The sequence below is a fragment of the Agelaius tricolor genome, unplaced genomic scaffold (assembly GCF_023055355.1).
Source record: "Agelaius tricolor isolate 1412-34295 unplaced genomic scaffold, bAgeTri1.0.p SCAF_1, whole genome shotgun sequence".
NCBI lineage: Eukaryota > Metazoa > Chordata > Aves > Passeriformes > Icteridae > Agelaius > Agelaius tricolor.
The window spans coordinates 40,692,041-40,705,632 of record NW_027269261.1 but is presented as its reverse complement, the minus strand read 5'-3'; positions in this window follow the sequence as shown (position 1 = coordinate 40,705,632).

Here is a 13,592-nt window from a genome sequence, read left to right as displayed (position 1 = left end):
TTTCCCAATTTTCTTTTTTTTCTCCTCCAATTGCAATTCCTTTGATGGTATCTCCATTCCAGCCTGTTTGTAAGTCCTTCTTTTCTCTTTTGGCCTTCCGCGGGGATCAATTTTGGCAAGCTTTGCAGAATGTGCCTGCACTTAATGGCCTATGGGAAAGATTTTTTCCATTTTCATTTTCAATTTTTTTAAGTGTCCATACCATGTCCCTCATATCTTCCCCTCCACGTTTTGTCTTCCTCCTTGACTTTTTCCCCTGCTCTTGCAACGTCTGGGAGCTTAGTTTTGGCATCTTTTGGTCCTTTGCAGTGCAGCTCATTTCCTCACAGACCATTTCTTGAAGACACTAAAACTCCCGATTTTCTGCATTTTTTTGGCTTTTTTTCTTTTGGATTTCATTTGATCCCATCTCCTCTCCAGAGTGTTTGAGAGCCTTTCTTTTTGGGTTCGCAAGATTCCGTTTCCCTTCCCGAAAGGAAATTTCATTTCCTTTCGGGAAGGGAAACGGAATCTTGCGATTTCAATGGCGACCAAGAGAGGAATCTTTGGTGCATGTCCCTGCCCTTGATGACATGCCATGACTTTTGATGGCTTTGACTTTGGGAAGGATTTTTTTCGTTTTTTTAAATTGTTTTAAGGAATCCATGCCATGTCTTTTATATCTTCCCCTCCACCTTTTGTCTTCCTCCTTGACTTTTTCCCCTGCTTTTGCAATGTCTGGGAGCTTAGTTTTGGCATGTTTTGGTATTTTGCGCTGCTCTGCTCTAATCCCAGTCCATTTTCTTATAGTCACTAAATTGCCCAAATTTCCCAATTTTCTTTTTTTTCTCCTCCAATTGCAATTCCTTTGATGGTATCTCCATTCCAGCCTGTTTGTAAGTCCTTCTTTTCTCTTTTGGCCTTCAGCGGGGATCAATTTTGGCAAGCTTTGCAGAATGTGCCTGCACTTAATGGCCTATGGGAAAGATTTTTTCCATTTTCATTTTCAATTTTTTTAAGTGTCCATACCATGTCCCTCATATCTTCCCCTCCACGTTTTGTCTTCCTCCTTGACTTTTTCCCCTGCTTTTGCAACGTCTGGGAGCTTAGTTTTGGCATGTTTTGGTATTTTGCGCTGCTCTGCTCTAATCCCAGTCCATTTTCTTATAGTCACTAAATTGCCCAAATTTCCCAATTTTTTTTTTTTTTCTCCTCCAATTGCAATTCCTTTGATGGTATCTCCATTCCAGCCTGTCTGTAAGTCCTTCTTTTCTCTTTTGGCCTTCAGCGGGGATCAATTTTGGCAAGCTTTGCAGAATGTGCCTGCACTTAATGGCCTATGGGAAAGATTTTTTCCATTTTCATTTTCAATTTTTTTAAGTGTCCATACCATGTCCCTCATATCTTCCCCTCCACGTTTTGTCTTCCTCCTTGACTTTTTCCCCTGCTTTTGCAATGTCTGGGAGCTTAGTTTTGGCATGTTTTGGTATTTTGCGCTGCTCTGCTCTAATCCCAGTCCATTTTCTTATAGTCACTAAATTGCCCAAATTTCCCAATTTTCTTTTTTTTTTTCTCCTCCAATTGCAATTCCTTTGATGGTATCTCCATTCCAGCCTGTCTGTAAGTCCTTCTTTTCTCTTTTGGCCTTCAGCGGGGATCAATTTTGGCAAGCTTTGCAGAATGTGCCTGCACTTAATGGCCTATGGGAAAGATTTTTTCCATCTTCATTTTCAATTTTTTTAAGTGTCCATACCATGTCCCTCATATCTTCCCCTCCACGTTTTGTCTTCCTCCTTGACTTTTTCCCCTGCTCTTGCAACGTCTGGGAGCTTAGTTTTGGCATCTTTTGGTCCTTTGCAGTGCAGCTCATTTCCTCACAGACCATTTCTTGAAGACACTAAAACTCCCGATTTTCTGCATTTTTTTGGCTTTTTTTCTTTTGGATTTCATTTGATCCCATCTCCTCTCCAGAGTGTTTGCGAGCCTTTCTTTTTGGGTTCGCAAGATTCCGTTTCCCTTCCCGAAAGGAAATGAAATTTCCTTTCGGGAAGGGCAACGGAATCTTGCGATTTCAATGGCGACCAAGAGAGGAATCTTTGGTGCATGTCCCTGCCCTTGATGACATGCCATGACTTTTGATGGCTTTGACTTTGGGAAGGATTTTTTTCGTTTTTTTAAATTGTTTTAAGGAATCCATGCCATGTCTTTTATATCTTCCCCTCCACCTTTTGTCTTCCTCCTTGACTTTTTCCCCTGCTTTTGCAATGTCTGGGAGCTTAGTTTTGGCATGTTTTGGTATTTTGCGCTGCTCTGCTCTAATCCCAGTCCATTTTCTTATAGTCACTAAATTGCCCAAATTTCCCAATTTTCTTTTTTTTCTCCTCCAATTGCAATTCCTTTGATGGTATCTCCATTCCAGCCTGTCTGTAAGTCCTTCTTTTCTCTTTTGGCCTTCAGCAGGGATCAATTTTGGCAAGCTTTGCAGAATGTGCCTGCACTTAATGGCCTATGGGAAAGATTTTTTCCATTTTCATTTTCAATTTTTTTAAGTGTCCATACCATGTCCCTCATATCTTCCCCTCCACGTTTTGTCTTCCTCCTTGACTTTTTCCCCTGCTTTTGCAATGTCTGGGAGCTTAGTTTTGGCATGTTTTGGTATTTTGCGCTGCTCTGCTCTAATCCCAGTCCATTTTCTTATAGTCACTAAATTGCCCAAATTTCCCAATTTTTTTTTTTTTTCTCCTCCAATTGCAATCCCTTTGATGGTATCTCCATTCCCGCCTGTCTGTAAGTCCTTCTTTTCTCTTTTGGCCTTCAGCGGGGATCAATTTTGGCAAGCTTTGCTGCATCTGCCTGCAGTAATAGCATATGGGAAACATTTTCTCCTTTTTTGATTTTCATTTTTTTCTGTGTCCATACCATGTCCCTCATATCTTCCCCTCCACGTTTTGTCTTCCTCCTTGACTTTTTCCCCTGCTTTTGCAACGTCTGGGAGCTTAGTTTTGGCATCTTTTGGTCCTTTGCAGTGCAGCTCATTTCCTCACAGACCATTTCTTGAAGACACTAAAACTCCCGATTTTCTGCATTTTTTTGGCTTTTTTTCTTTTGGATTTCATTTGATCCCATCTCCTCTCCAGAGTGTTTGAGAGCCTTTCTTTTTGGGTTCGCAAGATTCCGTTGCCCTTCCCGAAAGGAAATGAAATTTCCTTTCGGGAAGGGCAACGGAATCTTGCGATTTCAATGGCGACCAAGAGAGGAATCTTTGGTGCATGTCCCTGCCCTTGATGACATGCCATGACTTTTGATGGCTTTGACTTTGGGAAGGATTTTTTTCGTTTTTTTAAATTGTTTTAAGGAATCCATGCCATGTCTTTTATATCTTCCCCTCCACCTTTTGTCTTCCTCCTTGACTTTTTCCCCTGCTTTTGCAATGTCTGGGAGCTTAGTTTTGGCATGTTTTGGTATTTTGCGCTGCTCTGCTCTAATCCCAGTCCATTTTCTTATAGTCACTAAATTGCCCAAATTTCCCAATTTTCTTTTTTTTCTCCTCCAATTGCAATTCCTTTGATGGTATCTCCATTCCAGCCTGTTTGTAAGTCCTTCTTTTCTCTTTTGGCCTTCAGCGGGGATCAATTTTGGCAAGCTTTGCAGAATGTGCCTGCACTTAATGGCCTATGGGAAAGATTTTTTCCATTTTCATTTTCAATTTTTTTAAGTGTCCATACCATGTCCCTCATATCTTCCCCTCCACGTTTTGTCTTCCTCCTTGACTTTTTCCCCTGCTTTTGCAATGTCTGGGAGCTTAGTTTTGGCATGTTTTGGTATTTTGCGCTGCTCTGCTCTAATCCCAGTCCATTTTCTTATAGTCACTAAATTGCCCAAATTTCCCAATTTTCTTTTTTTTTTTCTCCTCCAATTGCAATTCCTTTGATGGTATCTCCATTCCAGCCTGTCTGTAAGTCCTTCTTTTCTCTTTTGGCCTTCAGCGGGGATCAATTTTGGCAAGCTTTGCAGAATGTGCCTGCACTTAATGGCCTATGGGAAAGATTTTTTCCATCTTCATTTTCAATTTTTTTAAGTGTCCATACCATGTCCCTCATATCTTCCCCTCCACGTTTTGTCTTCCTCCTTGACTTTTTCCCCTGCTCTTGCAACGTCTGGGAGCTTAGTTTTGGCATCTTTTGGTCCTTTGCAGTGCAGCTCATTTCCTCACAGACCATTTCTTGAAGACACTAAAACTCCCGATTTTCTGCATTTTTTTGGCTTTTTTTCTTTTGGATTTCATTTGATCCCATCTCCTCTCCAGAGTGTTTGAGAGCCTTTCTTTTTGGGTTCGCAAGATTCCGTTGCCCTTCCCGAAAGGAAATGAAATTTCCTTTCGGGAAGGGCAACGGAATCTTGCGATTTCAATGGCGACCAAGAGAGGAATCTTTGGTGCATGTCCCTGCCCTTGATGACATGCCATGACTTTTGATGGCTTTGACTTTGGGAAGGATTTTTTTCGTTTTTTTAAATTGTTTTAAGGAATCCATGCCATGTCTTTTATATCTTCCCCTCCACCTTTTGTCTTCCTCCTTGACTTTTTCCCCTGCTTTTGCAATGTCTGGGAGCTTAGTTTTGGCATGTTTTGGTATTTTGCGCTGCTCTGCTCTAATCCCAGTCCATTTTCTTATAGTCACTAAATTGCCCAAATTTCCCAATTTTCTTTTTTTTCTCCTCCAATTGCAATTCCTTTGATGGTATCTCCATTCCAGCCTGTTTGTAAGTCCTTCTTTTCTCTTTTGGCCTTCCGCGGGGATCAATTTTGGCAAGCTTTGCAGAATGTGCCTGCACTTAATGGCCTATGGGAAAGATTTTTTCCATTTTCATTTTCAATTTTTTTAAGTGTCCATACCACGTCCCTCATATCTTCCCCTCCACGTTTTGTCTTCCTCCTTGACTTTTTCCCCTGCTTTTGCAACGTCTGGGAGCTTAGTTTTGGCATGTTTTGGTATTTTGCGCTGCTCTGCTCTAATCCCAGTCCATTTTCTTATAGTCACTAAATTGCCCAAATTTCCCAATTTTTTTTTTTTCTCCTCCAATTGCAATTCCTTTGATGGTATCTCCATTCCAGCCTGTCTGTAAGTCCTTCTTTTCTCTTTTGGCCTTCAGCGGGGATCAATTTTGGCAAGCTTTGCAGAATGTGCCTGCACTTAATGGCCTATGGGAAAGATTTTTTCCATTTTCATTTTCAATTTTTTTAAGTGTCCATACCATGTCCCTCATATCTTCCCCTCCACGTTTTGTCTTCCTCCTTGACTTTTTCCCCTGCTTTTGCAATGTCTGGGAGCTTAGTTTTGGCATGTTTTGGTATTTTGCGCTGCTCTGCTCTAATCCCAGTCCATTTTCTTATAGTCACTAAATTGCCCAAATTTCCCAATTTTCTTTTTTTTTTTCTCCTCCAATTGCAATTCCTTTGATGGTATCTCCATTCCAGCCTGTCTGTAAGTCCTTCTTTTCTCTTTTGGCCTTCAGCGGGGATCAATTTTGGCAAGCTTTGCAGAATGTGCCTGCACTTAATGGCCTATGGGAAAGATTTTTTCCATCTTCATTTTCAATTTTTTTAAGTGTCCATACCATGTCACTCATATCTTCCCCTCCACGTTTTGTCTTCCTCCTTGACTTTTTCCCCTGCTCTTGCAACGTCTGGGAGCTTAGTTTTGGCATCTTTTGGTCCTTTGCAGTGCAGCTCATTTCCTCACAGACCATTTCTTGAAGACACTAAAACTCCCGATTTTCTGCATTTTTTTTGGCTTTTTTTCTTTTGGATTTCATTTGATCCCATCTCCTCTCCAGAGTGTTTGAGAGCCTTTCTTTTTGGGTTCGCAAGATTCCGTTGCCCTTCCCGAAAGGAAATGAAATTTCCTTTCGGGAAGGGAAACGGAATCTTGCGATTTCAATGGCGACCAAGAGAGGAATCTTTGGTGCATGTCCCTGCCCTTGATGACATGCCATGACTTTTGATGGCTTTGACTTTGGGAAGGATTTTTTTCGTTTTTTTAAATTGTTTTAAGGAATCCATGCCATGTCTTTTATATCTTCCCCTCCACCTTTTGTCTTCCTCCTTGACTTTTTCCCCTGCTTTTGCAATGTCTGGGAGCTTAGTTTTGGCATGTTTTGGTATTTTGCGCTGCTCTGCTCTAATCCCAGTCCATTTTCTTATAGTCACTAAATTGCCCAAATTTCCCAATTTTCTTTTTTTTCTCCTCCAATTGCAATTCCTTTGATGGTATCTCCATTCCAGCCTGTTTGTAAGTCCTTCTTTTCTCTTTTGGCCTTCCGCGGGGATCAATTTTGGCAAGCTTTGCAGAATGTGCCTGCACTTAATGGCCTATGGGAAAGATTTTTTCCATTTTCATTTTCAATTTTTTTAAGTGTCCATACCATGTCCCTCATATCTTCCCCTCCACGTTTTGTCTTCCTCCTTGACTTTTTCCCCTGCTTTTGCAACGTCTGGGAGCTTAGTTTTGGCATGTTTTGGTATTTTGCGCTGCTCTGCTCTAATCCCAGTCCATTTTCTTATAGTCACTAAATTGCCCAAATTTCCCAATTTTTTTTTTTTTTCTCCTCCAATTGCAATTCCTTTGATGGTATCTCCATTCCAGCCTGTCTGTAAGTCCTTCTTTTCTCTTTTGGCCTTCAGCGGGGATCAATTTTGGCAAGCTTTGCAGAATGTGCCTGCACTTAATGGCCTATGGGAAAGATTTTTTCCATTTTCATTTTCAATTTTTTTAAGTGTCCATACCATGTCCCTCATATCTTCCCCTCCACGTTTTGTCTTCCTCCTTGACTTTTTCCCCTGCTTTTGCAATGTCTGGGAGCTTAGTTTTGGCATGTTTTGGTATTTTGCGCTGCTCTGCTCTAATCCCAGTCCATTTTCTTATAGTCACTAAATTGCCCAAATTTCCCAATTTTCTTTTTTTTTTTCTCCTCCAATTGCAATTCCTTTGATGGTATCTCCATTCCAGCCTGTCTGTAAGTCCTTCTTTTCTCTTTTGGCCTTCAGCGGGGATCAATTTTGGCAAGCTTTGCAGAATGTGCCTGCACTTAATGGCCTATGGGAAAGATTTTTTCCATCTTCATTTTCAATTTTTTTAAGTGTCCATACCATGTCCCTCATATCTTCCCCTCCACGTTTTGTCTTCCTCCTTGACTTTTTCCCCTGCTCTTGCAACGTCTGGGAGCTTAGTTTTGGCATCTTTTGGTCCTTTGCAGTGCAGCTCATTTCCTCACAGACCATTTCTTGAAGACACTAAAACTCCCGATTTTCTGCATTTTTTTGGCTTTTTTTCTTTTGGATTTCATTTGATCCCATCTCCTCTCCAGAGTGTTTGCGAGCCTTTCTTTTTGGGTTCGCAAGATTCCGTTTCCCTTCCCGAAAGGAAATGAAATTTCCTTTCGGGAAGGGCAACGGAATCTTGCGATTTCAATGGCGACCAAGAGAGGAATCTTTGGTGCATGTCCCTGCCCTTGATGACATGCCATGACTTTTGATGGCTTTGACTTTGGGAAGGATTTTTTTCGTTTTTTTAAAATGTTTTAAGGAATCCATGCTATGTCTTTTATATCTTCCCCTCCACCTTTTGTCTTCCTCCTTGACTTTTTCCCCTGCTTTTGCAATGTCTGGGAGCTTAGTTTTGGCATGTTTTGGTATTTTGCGCTGCTCTGCTCTAATCCCAGTCCATTTTCTTATAGTCACTAAATTGCCCAAATTTCCCAATTTTCTTTTTTTTCTCCTCCAATTGCAATTCCTTTGATGGTATCTCCATTCCAGCCTGTCTGTAAGTCCTTCTTTTCTCTTTTGGCCTTCAGCAGGGATCAATTTTGGCAAGCTTTGCAGAATGTGCCTGCACTTAATGGCCTATGGGAAAGATTTTTTCCATTTTCATTTTCAATTTTTTTAAGTGTCCATACCATGTCCCTCATATCTTCCCCTCCACGTTTTGTCTTCCTCCTTGACTTTTTCCCCTGCTTTTGCAACGTCTGGGAGCTTAGTTTTGGCATGTTTTGGTATTTTGCGCTGCTCTGCTCTAATCCCAGTCCATTTTCTTATAGTCACTAAATTGCCCAAATTTCCCAATTTTTTTTTTTTTCTCCTCCAATTGCAATTCCTTTGATGGTATCTCCATTCCAGCCTGTCTGTAAGTCCTTCTTTTCTCTTTTGGCCTTCAGCGGGGATCAATTTTGGCAAGCTTTGCAGAATGTGCCTGCACTTAATGGCCTATGGGAAAGATTTTTTCCATTTTCATTTTCAATTTTTTTAAGTGTCCATACCATGTCCCTCATATCTTCCCCTCCACGTTTTGTCTTCCTCCTTGACTTTTTCCCCTGCTTTTGCAATGTCTGGGAGCTTAGTTTTGGCATGTTTTGGTATTTTGCGCTGCTCTGCTCTAATCCCAGTCCATTTTCTTATAGTCACTAAATTGCCCAAATTTCCCAATTTTCTTTTTTTTTTTCTCCTCCAATTGCAATTCCTTTGATGGTATCTCCATTCCAGCCTGTCTGTAAGTCCTTCTTTTCTCTTTTGGCCTTCAGCGGGGATCAATTTTGGCAAGCTTTGCAGAATGTGCCTGCACTTAATGGCCTATGGGAAAGATTTTTTCCATCTTCATTTTCAATTTTTTTAAGTGTCCATACCATGTCACTCATATCTTCCCCTCCACGTTTTGTCTTCCTCCTTGACTTTTTCCCCTGCTCTTGCAACGTCTGGGAGCTTAGTTTTGGCATCTTTTGGTCCTTTGCAGTGCAGCTCATTTCCTCACAGACCATTTCTTGAAGACACTAAAACTCCCGATTTTCTGCATTTTTTTGGCTTTTTTTCTTTTGGATTTCATTTGATCCCATCTCCTCTCCAGAGTGTTTGAGAGCCTTTCTTTTTGGGTTCGCAAGATTCCGTTGCCCTTCCCGAAAGGAAATGAAATTTCCTTTCGGGAAGGGCAACGGAATCTTGCGATTTCAATGGCGACCAAGAGAGGAATCTTTGGTGCATGTCCCTGCCCTTGATGACATGCCATGACTTTTGATGGCTTTGACTTTGGGAAGGATTTTTTTCGTTTTTTTAAATTGTTTTAAGGAATCCATGCCATGTCTTTTATATCTTCCCCTCCACCTTTTGTCTTCCTCCTTGACTTTTTCCCCTGCTTTTGCAATGTCTGGGAGCTTAGTTTTGGCATGTTTTGGTATTTTGCGCTGCTCTGCTCTAATCCCAGTCCATTTTCTTATAGTCACTAAATTGCCCAAATTTCCCAATTTTCTTTTTTTTCTCCTCCAATTGCAATTCCTTGGATGGTATCTCCATTCCAGCCTGTTTGTAAGTCCTTCTTTTCTCTTTTGGCCTTCAGCGGGGATCAATTTTGGCAAGCTTTGCAGAATGTGCCTGCACTTAATGGCCTATGGGAAAGATTTTTTCCATTTTCATTTTCAATTTTTTTAAGTGTCCATACCATGTCCCTCATATCTTCCCCTCCACGTTTTGTCTTCCTCCTTGACTTTTTCCCCTGCTTTTGCAATGTCTGGGAGCTTAGTTTTGGCATGTTTTGGTATTTTGCGCTGCTCTGCTCTAATCCCAGTCCATTTTCTTATAGTCACTAAATTGCCCAAATTTCCCAATTTTCTTCTTTTTTTTCTCCTCCAATTGCAATTCCTTTGATGGTATCTCCATTCCAGCCTGTCTGTAAGTCCTTCTTTTCTCTTTTGGCCTTCAGCGGGGATCAATTTTGGCAAGCTTTGCAGAATGTGCCTGCACTTAATGGCCTATGGGAAAGATTTTTTCCATCTTCATTTTCAATTTTTTTAAGTGTCCATACCATGTCCCTCATATCTTCCCCTCCACGTTTTGTCTTCCTCCTTGACTTTTTCCCCTGCTCTTGCAACGTCTGGGAGCTTAGTTTTGGCATCTTTTGGTCCTTTGCAGTGCAGCTCATTTCCTCACAGACCATTTCTTGAAGACACTAAAACTCCCGATTTTCTGCATTTTTTTGGCTTTTTTTCTTTTGGATTTCATTTGATCCCATCTCCTCTCCAGAGTGTTTGAGAGCCTTTCTTTTTGGGTTCGCAAGATTCCGTTGCCCTTCCCGAAAGGAAATGAAATTTCCTTTCGGGAAGGGCAACGGAATCTTGCGATTTCAATGGCGACCAAGAGAGGAATCTTTGGTGCATGTCCCTGCCCTTGATGACATGCCATGACTTTTGATGGCTTTGACTTTGGGAAGGATTTTTTTCGTTTTTTTAAATTGTTTTAAGGAATCCATGCCATGTCTTTTATATCTTCCCCTCCACCTTTTGTCTTCCTCCTTGACTTTTTCCCCTGCTTTTGCAATGTCTGGGAGCTTAGTTTTGGCATGTTTTGGTATTTTGCGCTGCTCTGCTCTAATCCCAGTCCATTTTCTTATAGTCACTAAATTGCCCAAATTTCCCAATTTTCTTTTTTTTCTCCTCCAATTGCAATTCCTTTGATGGTATCTCCATTCCAGCCTGTCTGTAAGTCCTTCTTTTCTCTTTTGGCCTTCAGCGGGGATCAATTTTGGCAAGCTTTGCAGAATGTGCCTGCACTTAATGGCCTATGGGAAAGATTTTTTCCATTTTCATTTTCAATTTTTTTAAGTGTCCATACCATGTCCCTCATATCTTCCCCTCCACGTTTTGTCTTCCTCCTTGACTTTTTCCCCTGCTTTTGCAACGTCTGGGAGCTTAGTTTTGGCATGTTTTGGTATTTTGCACTGCTCTGCTCTAATCCCAGTCCATTTTCTTATAGTCACTAAATTGCCCAAATTTCCCAATTTTTTTTTTTTTCTCCTCCAATTGCAATTCCTTTGATGGTATCTCCATTCCAGCCTGTCTGTAAGTCCTTCTTTTCTCTTTTGGCCTTCAGCGGGGATCAATTTTGGCAAGCTTTGCAGAATGTGCCTGCACTTAATGGCCTATGGGAAAGATTTTTTCCATCTTCATTTTCAATTTTTTTAAGTGTCCATACCATGTCCCTCATATCTTCCCCTCCACGTTTTGTCTTCCTCCTTGACTTTTTCCCCTGCTCTTGCAACGTCTGGGAGCTTAGTTTTGGCATCTTTTGGTCCTTTGCAGTGCAGCTCATTTCCTCACAGACCATTTCTTGAAGACACTAAAACTCCCGATTTTCTGCATTTTTTTGGCTTTTTTTCTTTTGGATTTCATTTGATCCCATCTCCTCTCCAGAGTGTTTGAGAGCCTTTCTTTTTGGGTTCGCAAGATTCCGTTGCCCTTCCCGAAAGGAAATGAAATTTCCTTTCGGGAAGGGCAACGGAATCTTGCGATTTCAATGGCGACCAAGAGAGGAATCTTTGGTGCATGTCCCTGCCCTTGATGACATGCCATGACTTTTGATGGCTTTGACTTTGGGAAGGATTTTTTTCGTTTTTTTAAATTGTTTTAAGGAATCCATGCCATGTCTTTTATATCTTCCCCTCCACCTTTTGTCTTCCTCCTTGACTTTTTCCCCTGCTTTTGCAATGTCTGGGAGCTTAGTTTTGGCATGTTTTGGTATTTTGCGCTGCTCTGCTCTAATCCCAGTCCATTTTCTTATAGTCACTAAATTGCCCAAATTTCCCAATTTTCTTTTTTTTCTCCTCCAATTGCAATTCCTTTGATGGTATCTCCATTCCAGCCTGTTTGTAAGTCCTTCTTTTCTCTTTTGGCCTTCCGCGGGGATCAATTTTGGCAAGCTTTGCAGAATGTGCCTGCACTTAATGGCCTATGGGAAAGATTTTTTCCATTTTCATTTTCAATTTTTTTAAGTGTCCATACCATGTCCCTCATATCTTCCCCTCCACGTTTTGTCTTCCTCCTTGACTTTTTCCCCTGCTTTTGCAACGTCTGGGAGCTTAGTTTTGGCATGTTTTGGTATTTTGCGCTGCTCTGCTCTAATCCCAGTCCATTTTCTTATAGTCACTAAATTGCCCAAATTTCCCAATTTTTTTTTTTTTCTCCTCCAATTGCAATTCCTTTGATGGTATCTCCATTCCAGCCTGTCTGTAAGTCCTTCTTTTCTCTTTTGGCCTTCAGCAGGGATCAATTTTGGCAAGCTTTGCAGAATGTGCCTGCACTTAATGGCCTATGGGAAAGATTTTTTCCATTTTCATTTTCAATTTTTTTAAGTGTCCATACCATGTCCCTCATATCTTCCCCTCCACGTTTTGTCTTCCTCCTTGACTTTTTCCCCTGCTTTTGCAATGTCTGGGAGCTTAGTTTTGGCATGTTTTGGTATTTTGCGCTGCTCTGCTCTAATCCCAGTCCATTTTCTTATAGTCACTAAATTGCCCAAATTTCCCAATTTTCTTTTTTTTCTCCTCCAATTGCAATTCCTTGGATGGTATCTCCATTCCAGCCTGTTTGTAAGTCCTTCTTTTCTCTTTTGGCCTTCCGCGGGGATCAATTTTGGCAAGCTTTGCAGAATGTGCCTGCACTTAATGGCCTATGGGAAAGATTTTTTCCATTTTCATTTTCAATTTTTTTAAGTGTCCATACCATGTCCCTCATATCTTCCCCTCCACGTTTTGTCTTCCTCCTTGACTTTTTCCCCTGCTTTTGCAATGTCTGGGAGCTTAGTTTTGGCATGTTTTGGTATTTTGCGCTGCTCTGCTCTAATCCCAGTCCATTTTCTTATAGTCACTAAATTGCCCAAATTTCCCAATTTTCTTCTTTTTTTTCTCCTCCAATTGCAATTCCTTTGATGGTATCTCCATTCCAGCCTGTCTGTAAGTCCTTCTTTTCTCTTTTGGCCTTCAGCGGGGATCAATTTTGGCAAGCTTTGCAGAATGTGCCTGCACTTAATGGCCTATGGGAAAGATTTTTTCCATCTTCATTTTCAATTTTTTTAAGTGTCCATACCATGTCCCTCATATCTTCCCCTCCACGTTTTGTCTTCCTCCTTGACTTTTTCCCCTGCTCTTGCAACGTCTGGGAGCTTAGTTTTGGCATCTTTTGGTCCTTTGCAGTGCAGCTCATTTCCTCACAGACCATTTCTTGAAGACACTAAAACTCCCGATTTTCTGCATTTTTTTGGCTTTTTTTCTTTTGGATTTCATTTGATCCCATCTCCTCTCCAGAGTGTTTGAGAGCCTTTCTTTTTGGGTTCGCAAGATTCCGTTGCCCTTCCCGAAAGGAAATGAAATTTCCTTTCGGGAAGGGCAACGGAATCTTGCGATTTCAATGGCGACCAAGAGAGGAATCTTTGGTGCATGTCCCTGCCCTTGATGACATGCCATGACTTTTGATGGCTTTGACTTTGGGAAGGATTTTTTTCGTTTTTTTAAATTGTTTTAAGGAATCCATGCCATGTCTTTTATATCTTCCCCTCCACCTTTTGTCTTCCTCCTTGACTTTTTCCCCTGCTTTTGCAATGTCTGGGAGCTTAGTTTTGGCATGTTTTGGTATTTTGCGCTGCTCTGCTCTAATCCCAGTCCATTTTCTTATAGTCACTAAATTGCCCAAATTTCCCAATTTTCTTTTTTTTCTCCTCCAATTGCAATTCCTTTGATGGTATCTCCATTCCAGCCTGTTTGTAAGTCCTTCTTTTCTCTTTTGGCCTTCCGCGGGGATCA